Genomic DNA, 15,166 nt, shown 5'->3' with positions numbered 1-15,166 from the left:
AACCAGGATGAAATATATCTTAGTCAATAGTAGATAGGAGTAGTGAGAAAACAATATTAAGCATTAGTGTCTAAGCTTTGTATCTACAGAAAGAAGGAAAAGAATTGTCAGTGAGACTCACCTCCATTAGTTGTAGCCAGCTAGAACTTGGGTGTTAGGTGTACAAAATCATCTAGACTCCCCTCTGCAGTTAATGGGGAGAAATAAGCAGTTCTATTGGAAAATCAATCTTATTGCAATATAAATCTGCCCTATGCTGAGTCATCCTTTCTACAGATGATGAACTTGGTTGGATTACATGCATAACCAACTAATGTAGGCGAAGGAAATCCCACCTGCTGTGTGTGCTTCTTAATTAGCTGGAGATGCTAAGCTCAAAAATTGTTAATTATCTTATTCCACATAAAACAGGAAAATACTGCCCATATAATGTTTCCAGTCTCTAAACCACCTGAAATATATGAAACATTAAATATAACATATATAATATTTTAAATTTGGATCTCCCAGTTTACCATTAGGTCGTTTCAACTACATAATTTTACAAGGCACTGTAAGCACTCAAATGGAAGCAGTGCAGTTTCAATGTGTAGAAATGAGAAATTAGTAGCATCAGACTATGCACAAAACCAATCATCTGAAAAATGTCATAGAAGAAAACTCTGTCAGGAACTGGATTATACAGTCATAAAAACTTATCAAGAGAATATATGAAGCCAGAGTTGCTCTTATTTTTGTTCAATTTAATTTCTTAGCTCTGCCTGTTTTTCTTGCTAACGTGTGATTCTGTCTCATTAAAAAAAATATGGAAAGAAGCATATTATTTTCTCTCTCTCCATATGCATATTAATATAGTAGCACTCTAATACATGTGAGCTTTTTCTTCAGTAGCCACCGGTTGAATTTTCAAATGTATTGTTAATGAAGGTGGTAACACTACCTACAGTTTTTGTTTCCCTGCTCTCCAATAAAATCTGTTTTTCAGTTTCTTAGAATGCTGTCAAACTGTAACCAACCCAGATAAAATTTTGTGGACTTGGTATTTGACCTAGGATGAAATTTTAGAGGCCATCATTCAAAAGACCTCATCAATTTCTCAGAAAGGGATAGACCGAATACCCCCTCTTTGCCCATCTCAAAAAATAAAAACAAAAACAAACAAACAAGCAAAAATCTGTTTCTTTGAATAACACTGAGAATATTAGATTTCATGACAGACACTTAAATTTTAACAGGTGAGCTAAGGCACATTTCTGTCTCTCTTAGCAATAGACTTTCAAACAAAAACTGAGTTTTTCCATGCTTAGACAAGAGCTGAAGCAGTTGGCAGCTGCATGTTTAGAAATTCCTTCTGCACTGGTTGCATTTTCCTGCCTGCTTCCAGCTCTCAAAGCCAGGAAGTCTCTCTCACTCACTCTGTGAACTTGTGTTTTCCTTGCTGCTTGCAAAGCTCGGGCTCTGTCAAGAAGGATACATTTTGGTTTGATCTGGACAAAAATCAGTTCAGCCAAAGCTTAGAGGCATCATAAACAAAGACAGGGACAACTTAGAAAAAATGCAGCAGATGTTTCAGGTGCACCACAGTTCCTAAATCTTAGAGTTTTCAGCAAGCATTTGGTACACCTCCACTAGGAAATGTACATTTTAGAGTCCATGCTGCTCAGCTGAAAGGATGACAATCTCATCCAACAGTTACAAAATAATTTCAAGAAACAAGAGGTCTGTACAAAAGTTCTAAAGCTTACCATGCACATAGAATTTCATTTGGAAGTCACTTGGTTGCTACCAGATACAGTTTGCTCATTTAGTTCCCCTTTTACTCTTTAATATAAAGAATAGGAAATCAAAATTCTCCTCTTTCTTGCACAGACACTCTTTTGAAGGAAGCCTGACGCTGCAGATATAAGTGCTGAAAACTTGGAAATGATCAGGTGAGATGTGCAATACAGTCAAGTTCATATGCTCAGAAGGGTCTTAATATCTGTTTTTAAATACTCCTCTTCAAAATAAATGTTTAACATTCCATTCTTTTCCATTCTACACAATACACTGACTATGACATCTGTCTTCAAGTCATGTACACATATGTAATGAACAAAGTTTGATTCTATTAAGTGTGGATTCTGTTTATTTTGTATGGTCTCAGGCTATGTTCTTCTTCCTCTGTGTTCTCCTTAGCACTATATTAAGGTGAAATATTTTCCTTCAAAACCTTGAATTTTTTTTTTTGGACATTTTACAGTGAAAATCCTACTTTCTTGAAAAATGGGTTTAAACTGTGAACAGACTTAAAGCTGAGAATAAGATTATTTGCTGTTGTCTGGCTAGAAACAATCAATGAGATATAAGACCAGATTGGAGGGGGGGGGGGGGGGTGCAGGGAAGGGGGAGAAGGGGGCAACTTTTGTTTTACCGTACCCGTTTTTCCTAGCATCAACACTTCTGAGCTTTATCTCTCCTTATGGTAATTTACTCTGTAACTCAAACATGAAGTTTCACAACAGTTAATCTGGAATATGTTTTAGTCATTATCATAATGCTAATGAAGCTGCCTCTATTTATTGCATTCATATTGTACCAGAACCCCTCCTAATGACACAAAACAGTACTTCAGCTACAGGGTCGGAAGAGTTTTATAGTTTCTTCATAGTTTTAGAATGGATCTGTAAGGGCTGGAATTCTGACAGATAAACTCCATCTAAAGTCCCACAAATGTCGAATGTTTTGGCTTGCCTGGGATGCATTAAGAGAAGAGGAATTATCTTGGGTTGCATATACAATATGTAATATACTTAACATATATAAGTAACAAAATTTCTTTCATTATTTTATATTTTCTAATAAAACATAAAAAGGAGGGCAAGGAACCCATAAAACTAGTGGATTGTACATGTATAAACATGTACAAATTCTGAACTACAACACAAATCACTGAGATCAATCAATTTAAATAAGTAGGTGTGGGGTTTGGATCTTCTGCTACTTTGCAAAGGAATCCTGGGGAGTTAGTTCTGTGCCAAAAAAATAGTCCTAATGCAGGATAGGGGCCCATGAATGAGGGGTTTTTCAAAAGGAGAGGAAAAAACTCCTGTTTAAATGAAATCAAGATTGGTCAATGCAAACTTAAATACTTTTAAATACTTTATTTTCATAAAATTGGTCTTTGGGCCCAGCACCTTATCAATTACAGTCCAGAAAGAAGGATCAGACCCTGTATCTAAGTTACTTATTTCCTTAGTTTTTGGAGAGAAACAGACAATGGTACGCAAAGGTATCATTTGTATATATAAAAAGGCAGCACAATCCTTTCAACATACTGATTCCTGCTGGAGCCAGATGATCTGGTCCAAGTCTACACAACAGCCTGTACTGTCTGCCTCCATCCAAGAAACTTTTGGGTTCTTCATATTAAACAATGTTGAGATGTTGAGTATAAATACGCACATTAACTCTTGTAGATGTCTTTCATTTGATGTATAATGGGAGCATTCTGGCATGAAATTCACATATAAGGGAATGCAAGGACTGTATGAAATCTCCTCATATAATTTTCCAAATGAAATATGACAGTACTGTAGGCAGGAGACTACTGTATCTTGTTTGCATATGTTCCTCTGGATACTGATGCCACAGTTAGTAGTTCAAGCCTTCATGGGAGAAATATAGGCTGAAAAAAAAAAAAAAAAAGTCTATCTAAGCAAAAACACATTTATTTCCCAAGGAACACAAAATGGTCAAAGCAAGGCACTGTTTCAAGACGTACAAGGAATTATATGAGCATTTTTTCTTCTGATTTAAGTCTATTAGGCTCCTTCAAATATAGCAGTTTCCTATCACAATACTACCTTTCCTGGGTAGATATTCCAAATAAATTATATTGTTCTATTGCCATTTCAGCACATCTTGCACTGAGGCCTGTACACACTACATTTTGTTACAGCTTTGGAAACAATGCTGCAATGTTTCTACTTCATGATTTTTTTCTCAATATGCAAGTCTTTGTTTACTGCATGTAATAGAGCTGTAGAGATCAATACTTCATAGGGTCAGAAATATTTTTAATGTGTTCTTAATAAATTAAACATTCCAGTATCTCCTCACAACTACTGTAATCACATTTTGGAATCAAAATTACCTTGGTTCACATGTTAGTATTTTTCTTTATGCTATATGCAGAGCAAGTGCCTCAAAATTTCAAAACCAGGTATCCCTCCTGATCCTCTTAAGAATGTTATCTGTGTTGAATCTTATTTTCATTTTTTTTCCATTGCCAGTTAATCATGAAATTATTAATCATCAATTGATAGGAAAATTGTTTGCCTTGAAAAATAATGAAATATATCTGTCATCTGAAGCTGATTAGAAGTTAAGAGACAAAATATCAATTTGGATTACTCAGAACTTTACATTTGCTAATCATCTGTAGGCTGAGGCCACCTAGAATCTAGATCTACCCTCTCCAAGCAAATTCCTCCTTGCTCCTTACTGATGGCAGTGTGATGACTGGAACACAAACAAATGCAGCTGTGGCTATACCCACACACTCATTTACAATTAGAAAAGTTCTCATTGGATTGATTATCAATTTTTTAATCTTTTGTTTAATCTAAATAACTTTCTTCTAACCCATTTAAATTGGGAAAAAAAAATGAATAATGACATTTTTAGTGGCTAAGCTTAGCTGCTTAGCACTTTGCTTGTCACTGTGCTATGCACACATCCCATCAGAAGTGGGAACACAGTTGACTTCTTGAAATTGAGCAGGTGGGTTCCACAGTGATATTTTTTTCTGTTTGGAGAGTGTCCTTTTCTGTATCACATGATTGTCTCGTTCTCATCCTTTTCCTCTGAAGAGAACTGAAGACACAATGAAATGACATTAAAAACAAGGAAAGTGTTAAATACTTCTACATTAAAGGAATTAGTTCATCTCTGGTTCTCTGGATCAGGTAATGGTCCTTGAAACTGTAAACTCTTCAATTACTTTCTGACACTGACTGTTGTGAATGTGTAGGGAATTCTGGGAGATGTATCACTGGGATGCACTCAGAAAACTTAGGGAAATAATAAAAATTGTGAACAACTCACTGTCATAGCAAAACCTTTCTTTAGCCTTTCGGAAGAAGCTACGATACTACACACCCTGAGAAAATACTTCAAAATCTATTTGTTTTACTTTCAATTGTCAGGTCTGCAACATGCGTACAGGGACAAGTGATTTATTTTCTGCTACATGGATATCTCTCTGCACCACCATGATGGTCCCAAAGCTCTTTTGCTATAACCTCCCACATTACTACCAATCATGACCTTCTTTTTCTTATCTAATCATGGAACAGAAATTCAGGAGGTTTTCACTCGCTCAGACATAGGTGTCTGCAATCTAGGTGTATACATTTGGCCAAACTTAATTTGGCTTGTATTGTTGCCATGTTTACTCTCCTAGTACAGATGTATTAAAAACTTGGTTCCAGGATACAGTCTAGAATATATTCTGCCTTTAATACATCCACATTTTCTCCTATTAACAGTAATGGAAATTTTGTATGCGCATCAAGGTCTAATATTTAGTCAAGCATTTGACTGCTTTGACATACATTTATGAACATAACTATACATTTATCCTATCAGCCAATTTAAAAACCTGTGATTCTGTGTTTAAATTCATTCATTAATACTTGAAAACAGAGGAAAGCAGTATGGAGTCAACATTAATTTAAAGAAAAATGATCTGGAAATGTCAGGCATAAGGAAGAAAATGAAGGTTAACTTTTACTTCCTTGACTTGAGATTTGAGATACTGTCACAATGGTTATCCTATTTAGATCAATTGTTTGGAGAAAAAAATTAGAGATTAAAAATTTATGGTACAATTATTGACTGGGTGATTAGTGTCAGAAAGGGTGCTCATTATTTTGCATAGACAATAATAGAAATTAATGTCTTAGAATGTGAGATTTTAGAACAATATCTGCCGCTGTGAAGAGTTTTGACTGAGATATTTTATATAATCAAAATCTATCAAAAATTATAGAAATATGTTTTTATTCATTCAGTTAGAAGTTAATTTCCTAATTGATTTGATATCACTTTCAGAATTACAGTGAAATGAGTGAAATTAGGATGTCTGAGAATTACAACATTTTAGATTCATAAAACAATTGAGAATTGATTACAGATTGCATATCTCCTCTACCCATCTACCTTAAAAAAAAAAACAGCTAAAATTACTCTATCCTGATCTATTTCATAATAACTATTGTTTTACTTTATTTTGATGTGAGTACTAAAACACTTGTACCTGTATGTCCTAAAAACCAAATTGCTATATTTTATCAATCTCCCACTAAAAATGATGAATAATCTGTTTTGTGAAAAAGCATGTATCATTGCATAATCCTTCTAAAAATAGTGAGTCCTATCTTTCTTAGTATTGAACTTTGATATATATAAAAAAGAAAAACCTTTCCCAGCTAATGAGGTATAAAAATAAGGTCTGTCTTAAAGTCAAGGTCCATTCTGAGCACAATGATTTATAAATAAATAACAACATGACAAAAATTCCAAACACACATAAAACACAAATCTGAAAAATTTAACATCCAGTTGTTATTGGTTGCCTTCAGATCCCCTGTATTTGCAAATTGTTTGGCTTTGAGGATCTGCTATATACATTATCTGCAGTTGTTATTTTTAAAATACAATGCTACTGGTACTAAGAACTAACTCATCCTCTAAAACTCCTTCCTAGATGAAAAGGCTAGTGTTAAGAGGCTAATGCTTTGCTTTTCAAACAGAGTTTCTAGAATGCTGAATTCCATCCAACCTGGCTCTTTTATTACAGTGTTAATGACCTATCCTCATGTTATGGGCATGCCATAATGCTGAAACACGCTGGAACTGATCAGCTGCTATTATCAAGGAACTCAAATGTTTATTTTTATATCAGGAAATCACATAATCTCTCTTAAAGCTCTCTCATAACAAACTGACCCAATTAAAATGCAATAATAATGTTCATGAACTTTGAATGGTTTCTGCTGATAGCAAATTTCCATATTTGATACTGTAGTGTTATTTATGCTGGGTGCATCAGTCTTACCTAGTTCACAATCCTTCAAACTACCAACAAAACAATTACCCAAGCCATAATGTTTGAGTCATAGAATAATAGAACCATCCAGGTTGCAAAAGACTTTCAAGATCATAGAGTTTATCAACCTGACCTACTGAGTCTCATCACTAAACCATGCCCCATAGCGCCACATCCACATGACTCTTTAATACCTCCAGGGACAGAGACTCCATTAATCCCCTGGGCTTCATAAGTCTTAGACTTATTTCAGCCTTTTGTAAAATCTTAATTCCATCTTTCCCAAGCATAAATGGATGAGATTATGGTTAGATTATGAGAAAAAACAGATTTCTTATGAGGACCAGAGTATTTTTAAAACATGATTTAGAAGTTCCTTCAAATCCTTGTTTCTTTGAATTCTTTATAAGTTTACATATATGTCCTTTTTGACATTTCTCATAAATCATTTCACTTTTTTTTTTTTTTTTTTTTTTTTTTTTTTTTTTTTTTTTTCCAATTCTGGTTAGAGTGTGAACACAAATCTTGGTCAGTACCCAGATAAAAAATTCCAACCTCTAAATTATTTTAGATTAAGAAAAAAATATCTTTCAACTTGGAATACATATCCCATAAAGGCTTTATAGGTAAAATAAAGTACTGATTTTATGATCTAATATTTCAAAATAAAAATTAAAGTTTTAACAGTAAGAAAAATTTTCATTTATTCAGTAATTTTCTTCAACTGAAAGTGATTAATTAAAAAAAGAATTCTGAATTTTGAATCAGACCACCATTTCTCTGTAAATAAATGTATGAAAAAAAAATCACTCTGCTACATGAATGACTTTGAAACATGGACAGAAGTAAATAAGTTTAAAAGCAAACCTAAAACATGCAATGAAATTGTTCCTATATGTGTATATCCCACCTTCACTTCTTGATGCAGAAGGGAGTCAAATGTATTGTTACAAAGTAACTGAAATATGGTCATCCAGCCCATTCCTTTTCCACTGGAGAATGGAGTTTGTCATCAGCAGACTGTCAAAACACAGACCGTAGTTCTATTGCCACTTACTTTCTGTGAAGTGTAATAAACTACAAAAATCCAGTCACTAAAACATAATCCTTAACAGCAATTATCTTACACAGTCATCACGTATAGCTACAGCTGCAGAATACTTCAGTACCAAAATTGATTAAATACATACTGTACACTTAGCTCTGCTTAGGGGAAAAATTAAGAAAAATATGAGTCTTTTCCTGTACTCCTGAAATGACTAGAGTCAGTTGAGAAAGTTCACCCTGCCTCCCAACATTACTGTGTAGATCATAACAGTATGGACTGCAAGTAAGAAACAACAATGACAAAGGCCAGTGGAAAGTGAGTGTCACTGGGAAAGCTGATATAGGGTTCTTTCCAGGCCCACTTTGGTAGCTTATCTCCACAAGATTTATTGTATCATCTCCTAAGTGTTAAGTACTTTGTTGACGAGCTCTAAGAAAAGTAAATCTAAATTAGAAGAGACAAGAAAAGAAGAAAATCAAAATTCTACTAAAATGAAAAATTGCCTTTTACACAGAGGTCTTCTTTCCTTGAGTCCCACTAAGGAAGTGGGGTGAATTACATCCATTGGAAGAGATGAATACTAATCTGTGCATATATATAAGAATCAATAAGCTGAAGTTCTGTCCACTACTAAATGAGAAGTTTGATATCAGTAACAACCTACAGCATAAAGTATAGGACATATGTAGATTCTTTACTCAAATAGCAACAAGTCTGTACAGATTCTAAATTGAAAAGGCAACTGTTATCCATCATGAATTTCTCAACATATTTGTCCAGAAGGAAGAGATACAAAGCAAATGGAAAAATAATGGAAAAGCACTGTGTTGTTGTGGTTTTTGTTTGTTTGTTTGTTTGTTTTAAACACGCTCCTGACAACTGTTAATTTCATTAAAGTTAACACTCTGTTTCCTTTCTGGGAAGTCCTAAGCAACCTTATTTAAGGTAAGTTAATGTCAGGGAGCAGTACTGAAGATTTTTGTCTCCTTCAGAAACACAAATGCCTATTAAATGTAGCTAATTTGATAAAAATCTTTTGCCTCTCATCTGCACATTAGTAAGGAAAAAAAAAAAAAAAAAAGAAAATATAGAAAATTAGGATTTTAGAATTAAATCCAAGCCAGGTCCCCAGTCTGCCAAGCACTAGAAAAAAATATCATCTGAATGGACTGGGTACATTCAATGACAGTATAAATCATTTTCTTTTCCTCTGTAAGCTTTAAACCTTTTATATTCCCTCCTTCCTCTCATATATATATTTTTTTTCATTCACAGTAATGTAATTACTTCAGAAGCTGACATGCTCAAGAAGCAAAGGTTTGAATAGGTATTATGTGTAATTAGAAGAGGAATGAGTTTGACCTTACTGACATCAAGAAAAAAAAAAAGGAGAGCCATGGGTAGATAAGTATAAGAAACTAAATATTCAGATGAATATAATTCTTTGTTAGAGCTGTACAAAAGTAGTGAAAAGTGGAGGCACGCTGATGAATGACATGGCATAGGTCAAGAACAACCAAATAACAGAGCTCCAAAAATCAACCAAACAAGCAAACACACTAGATATGAAAATATCAAGCCAAATTTTTCAGCAGAATAACTGAGCAATTAACAATGTAAACAAAAGAGAACTTGCACCTCAGCAGACCTTACACACTAAAAACACCTGTTCACCAAGCTTACAGGAGAGAAAATACAGGCATAGTAGTGGAGGCATAATAGGCAAGATTTAAAATAATTTATAAAGAATTAATTAGTGAAGTAAGATTATTTTGTCATAAAAGCTTCTACTGATTCAAGGAATTTGGATTCAAAATCAGTCTTCTCAGTGGCTCGGAAACATCTCCCATTTGTTCCACTGGAAATGTGTAATCCTGGCATGTATTCTGCAAAACATGTATGCAGAGGTGTTAACTTGTGACTGCACACAGCAAATGGGCAGTTATAAGTGCAATCATTTGTTGGCACAAAATTGGTCATATTGTGCACAAAGCAAATCACAGTTTCTGTATAGTTACTATGGAATGACTGAAAAGTCCATATTAGACTGGCAAAAATGAATTCTGAAATAATATCTTGAATTTCTTTGTTTCATAAATGCATAAAATCTACTTTTAATGTACATGATATTTATTCCCCATCAGTCATCTGAATAGTTACATAGGAAAGTGTTGATCATACTTAAGAATGTCATACTGTTCCTTGATAAATCTGCAATGTTACACCTCATAAAATAAATCCAAAAAGGAAAAAGTAAATATATTGGTGAAATTGAGCTGGAGATAAATAGTTTAATAAATAACCCGCAGTAAACACCCAAATACAGCATGAAATCTTCTCCAAATAGAAGCCTGACTATAACACATAGCACAATATCAAACAGTTTTTTTTTTTTTTTCCAATAAATTCACATGAACATTTTCTTGATTTGAAAGTGCAGCAGTTCACACTCCATGATTTCCACTTGGAGAGTTTTGATTTAACAGAAATTTTCAACTGAAACTGTAAAAACTGACAATATTCATCTGCGTTCTCCCTTTATGCTTTTGTTATGATATGACTAACTGCACCGAAAAGTGCATGGAAAACTGAATAGATCTGTTGTGAGTTATACCTAAATGTCTACGTTTTCTATTACTCCAGACAAGTACTGATAGGGGCAAATTATTATCACCATTATTATTGTTACAGTGTTACACATTGTTACAATGACAAGTGTATTCATACCTAAAAAAGAAAAATGGGGGTGAATACACACTGAATAGGTAATTACTTACAGAGGCAGGAAAGCAGCAGTTAATTTTAGAGATTCGATGAACATGGTTCATAAGATGTTTCTTAGTGGAAAAGGGAGAAGCAGAGAGCACTCTATCAGGGATTACTTGCATTGCTGTTTTTACATGGGCAGGATGATGAGCTGCATACTTAGGATTACGTAGACATCAAGTTACTGCATTCAGAGTTGTTGCCCTGCTTCCCCACAAAAGATGTTGAAACACATATCATCATTCATGACCTAGGAGAGCAATGGTCTGAAAAATAAAGAAATAAATCAGGAAAAAAGGAAGAAAAAAGTCTCATAATGACTTTTCTGTACGAGTCAGCTGACAACACGAGTTTCATAGTAATTCTGAAGGTTGTGGGTCTTCATAGAAAATCTTAATAGAAATGCCCTTTCCCCAGGCAAGCTTATTTACAGATATTACAGTCATATGTTCCCACAGAAAGGCAGATAATGTCATAAAAGACCACATTCTTCAGTTTCAGATGCCACAGTATCATGAAAAATAAATAAATAAATAAATAAATAAATAAATAAATCTGTATGAAGGTCAAAAAGAGTCTGTATAAAAATATCCAGGTTACCGATGGTGATAAAGCTATGTATTAGATTAAATCATATCAGCCACTAATATTCCCTAATTAGGGAAAGAGAATATTATCAAATCATTTGAGGAAAGAAAAAAAAATAGATAGAAGAAGAAATAGAAGATTAACAATTTCAATTAACCATTAACCAAATTCATCATGTATTAGTCACATACATCTCTTATATTGCACTGAAGGGACCTTTCTAGAGACATAGTATGGCTCTTCAGTCGTGATACACTTACATCAGCAGAGCTATCTGAGTCATCTTCTTTTTAATCTTATACCTTTTAAAACATTCTTTTTTTTTTCTTTTTTTTTCCCTCACTGATATATAGTTCTTAATGAATGCAATGCAATGAATGCAATCCCCTCCCCCCCCCCCTTTTTTTTTTTCATTATTATTTCTTAGAGAACTGTTTGGTGCCCTCAAAAAGCCTGCAGGGAGAGTCATAGCACTGGCATAGACCATCTATCCATCCAGATGTTGGATTTCTGTCTAAGAGAGCTGGGGAAGAATGTGAGAACCATGAAAGCATATAGCAAGAGTGCTCCCACAATGAATGCTTAATAATAGCAACAATAGGCGTGTTCTCATTTAGCCTCAAGAGCTGTCCTCCAGATCTGGTCTGGTACGGAAGATGTATTCCTGTCAGAGTCATAATTCTGTCTCTGCTTTATGTACTGATAAATTTATATGTAATTACTTCAATTAATAACATTTAGAGTATAAAATACATAATTCATTCATTTTGGAAACTTTTCTGACATCACTATATTGTATGTCCACCACTCACTTCACAGTAGAACAGAACTATCTATTCCCAAAATATCATTTTATGATTTTCAAATGGAGTAGGTTTTGATTCCCATCAGCCTGGTTTATATTTACACTCTGTGTGGCCTTCTTTCAAGCTGAAAGCATCATGAAAAAATCCATTCTATGTCTGAGAATACTTCATTCTATGTCTACATTCTATTACATTCTTCAGAATTCAAATGTAAAATCATCATTAATCTGATAACCTTTCCTCTGCAACTGAGACAGTTCTTCATGCTCCAACTACTAAAATATTGTTATGCACTTACTTGAGTACAAACATCCGTGCAGAGGTTAAGCTTATCTCATAGATATGGACTAGGACTCTATGCTAGTAAAACTAGAAGTCAATCTGAAGAGACAAAAACCCAGCTGAGTTGTCAATTAAGTGTTGACAGTTCCCCAAAGTAACTACAAAACCCCAACACGGCAAATGATATAAGATGTGGAGAGAGAAGCTAACATGCCACATGAGATTAACCAGCAGGTGACTGACAATGTGTATACCTCTGTTTCTCAAAACGTCATAGATTACACTGAAAATGTAGCTATTGCTTTAACAAAAAATCTCATCAGGATGAGCTGGATATTCTTTGGCTTCCTATTGCTTTTGATGGTGAACTTTGGAAGCTGTCCATCAAGAATATCAACAAAAGCAATCAAAATCCAAAGGAACGAGGAAAAAATGTTGACATCAAATGCTATCAAGAGAAGGTAAGTGAGAATAAGATTATTGCTTTTCCAGATACCAGAGGTATCTGCGTCATGAACATACCTGATACAGGTGAACTGAAGCTATCCTCTGTATCTCACTCAGAAAGCTCATAAAAATATATATTTTTTCATGATAACAATAGATATACCAGAAATTTTTAAATCCTGACCAAAACTGTTTCTTGCCTGAATGGTGATAAAAGGAGCTACAAGTTTAGTGACTCACTCTGTTACACCTGTGTACACAGAACAACAGTTATGTTACACATAGACTTCCAGTTGTAGGCTCAATGTCTCAGAAAGAAGTAGAAGATCAAGAGCCTCAGTTTATATTAAGGTCTTAATCTACATCCCATTAAAATCAAGATAGGCAGGATATATCTCATCATTTACCATGGGTTTTCTTCAGAGTCAATAGAAAGAAGGTCAATAAAGTCAAAATACTTTAAGATGTAATTCCTTTCATCCTAAAGCAGATAACAGTTTTAGTTACATCAGTTTCACTATGAGCCGTATTGACTATATTGACCAAATCTCCATTGAGTATAATACCACGACTAGCTCAGACACAAACTTACAGTGTGGTTATCAAAATCCAGATTAGGTAATTTCCACCAAGGTATTTTATGTCATTTACAATGTACACTGCCAGAAGCCTTGTTTGGGAAAAAGAAGGCTAAAAAGATGAAGGAATGAATCAAAGCAAGAGAAACACTGAGATAAGAAGCATATGTCTTAAATGCTATCTGCTGTTGAATATATTATCTGGATTGCTTTGTATTCTGACAGTCCTCATTTGACAGGACTTCATAGCTAAAGACTATATTCTAAGAGGTAAATCTAATGTCAGCAGAAGATTTCTGAGATATGGGATGAAAGGCACAGGGATCAAAGTTAGAGATAGAGACCAGTCTGCAAGACCTTAAAGGCTATCAGAGCATGTTAACTCAGCTAAAGCAGTATGAGTAGCACCAAACATTAATGCTAAACCCAATACTGAATTGTTACTATCTTTTCTGTATTGACATGACAGTCATTCCCTTCTCTTCATTTGATTGATCACAAAGGGCAGTATTTTCCTGCCTGGAACCAGGCCATATTTTTCTCTGTTTATATGACATATACACAGCAGTTGGAATTAAAGAAGATTGTCATTAGAGCTCCATTCCAGCATTCCATCAGATAAACAACAAATTATCTGAGTTGATTAAATTCACCTTGATAAAGGGGTCAATGTCTGAGGAATCATCTGCTGACAAATTCATAGCCACAGACTTCAGGAGGAGTATTTGTTAGTAATTAATTTCAACTCACTTCTTGGATAGGAATTTAAAGGCTTTATTTTGATTTTGCTTTTTTGAGTCAGACATATATTTCACTGGTCTCTGATAGCAGTGAACAAGAAGAAGATAGAATGCTATTGCAGTGCTTTACTTGGATTATGAACAGCAAATGGTTCTGTGACTGTTACACAACCAGCTGTATGGATTCCCAAACCACTCTCATGGTAGGTCTGAAAATACACTCAGTTTTATCTGGGAAAAAAAAAAAAAAAAAAAAGATAAATAAACAGTCATAACATTCAAAATGTCCATCATGTACCTGAAACAGGCTGAATAATTTCCCTGAGCCTTGTTACATCCATTTAACCAAACAGTAACAAAAGAATATACTCTTATTGCATTTTAATATTGCAAAAGGATGAGTAAAATATTCTTCTTCCAATGGCAAGCTGGAAAGAACATGCACATGCACACACATACATAATTCAAGATTTTTCTTGTTGCTTTTTTTGTTTGTTTTGTTTTGTTTGTTTGTTTGTTTTTTCCAGAAACTACTTCATTTGGACTGATAGTGAACACCAAAGCCATGTTATAAAAGCATAGTTAGGGATTTCCATTTTCCTCTGAAGAGTCATAATATATTCTGATTTTCTGTACTAGAAGGAAAATTCATCCTTGAGAATGAGAGGATACTAGCTAACAATTTTGGGGTGGCTTAGTCCTAAATTCCATGCTGCTAAAAATTGCTTTGATCATACAATTGAAATAGCTGATATGCATTCTGAGACTAAGAAATCTGACTTCCTTTCTGTGTTAATTTCTCAGAGTACAAGCAGTTT

General features: G+C 34.2%; 1 long non-coding RNA gene across 1 annotated transcript; it reads right to left on the bottom strand.

The window, feature by feature from the left end:
- Nucleotides 1–3,123: 3,123 nt before the first annotated feature.
- Nucleotides 3,124–11,261, bottom strand: LOC107052790. Its single transcript, XR_001465519.3, has 3 exons — nucleotides 10,919–11,261; nucleotides 8,004–8,113; nucleotides 3,124–3,667 (listed from the first exon to the last, which is right to left on the bottom strand). It is a non-coding gene; the product is annotated as an uncharacterized LOC107052790 (long non-coding RNA).
- Nucleotides 11,262–15,166: the final 3,905 nt, after the last annotated feature.

Source organism: Gallus gallus, chromosome 2, assembly GCF_016699485.2.
Source record: "Gallus gallus isolate bGalGal1 chromosome 2, bGalGal1.mat.broiler.GRCg7b, whole genome shotgun sequence".
In the NCBI taxonomy this organism is placed as follows: Eukaryota; Metazoa; Chordata; class Aves; order Galliformes; family Phasianidae; genus Gallus; species Gallus gallus.
Note: the sequence above shows the minus strand (reverse complement) of the source record. Positions and strands in the feature narration are given on the sequence as shown.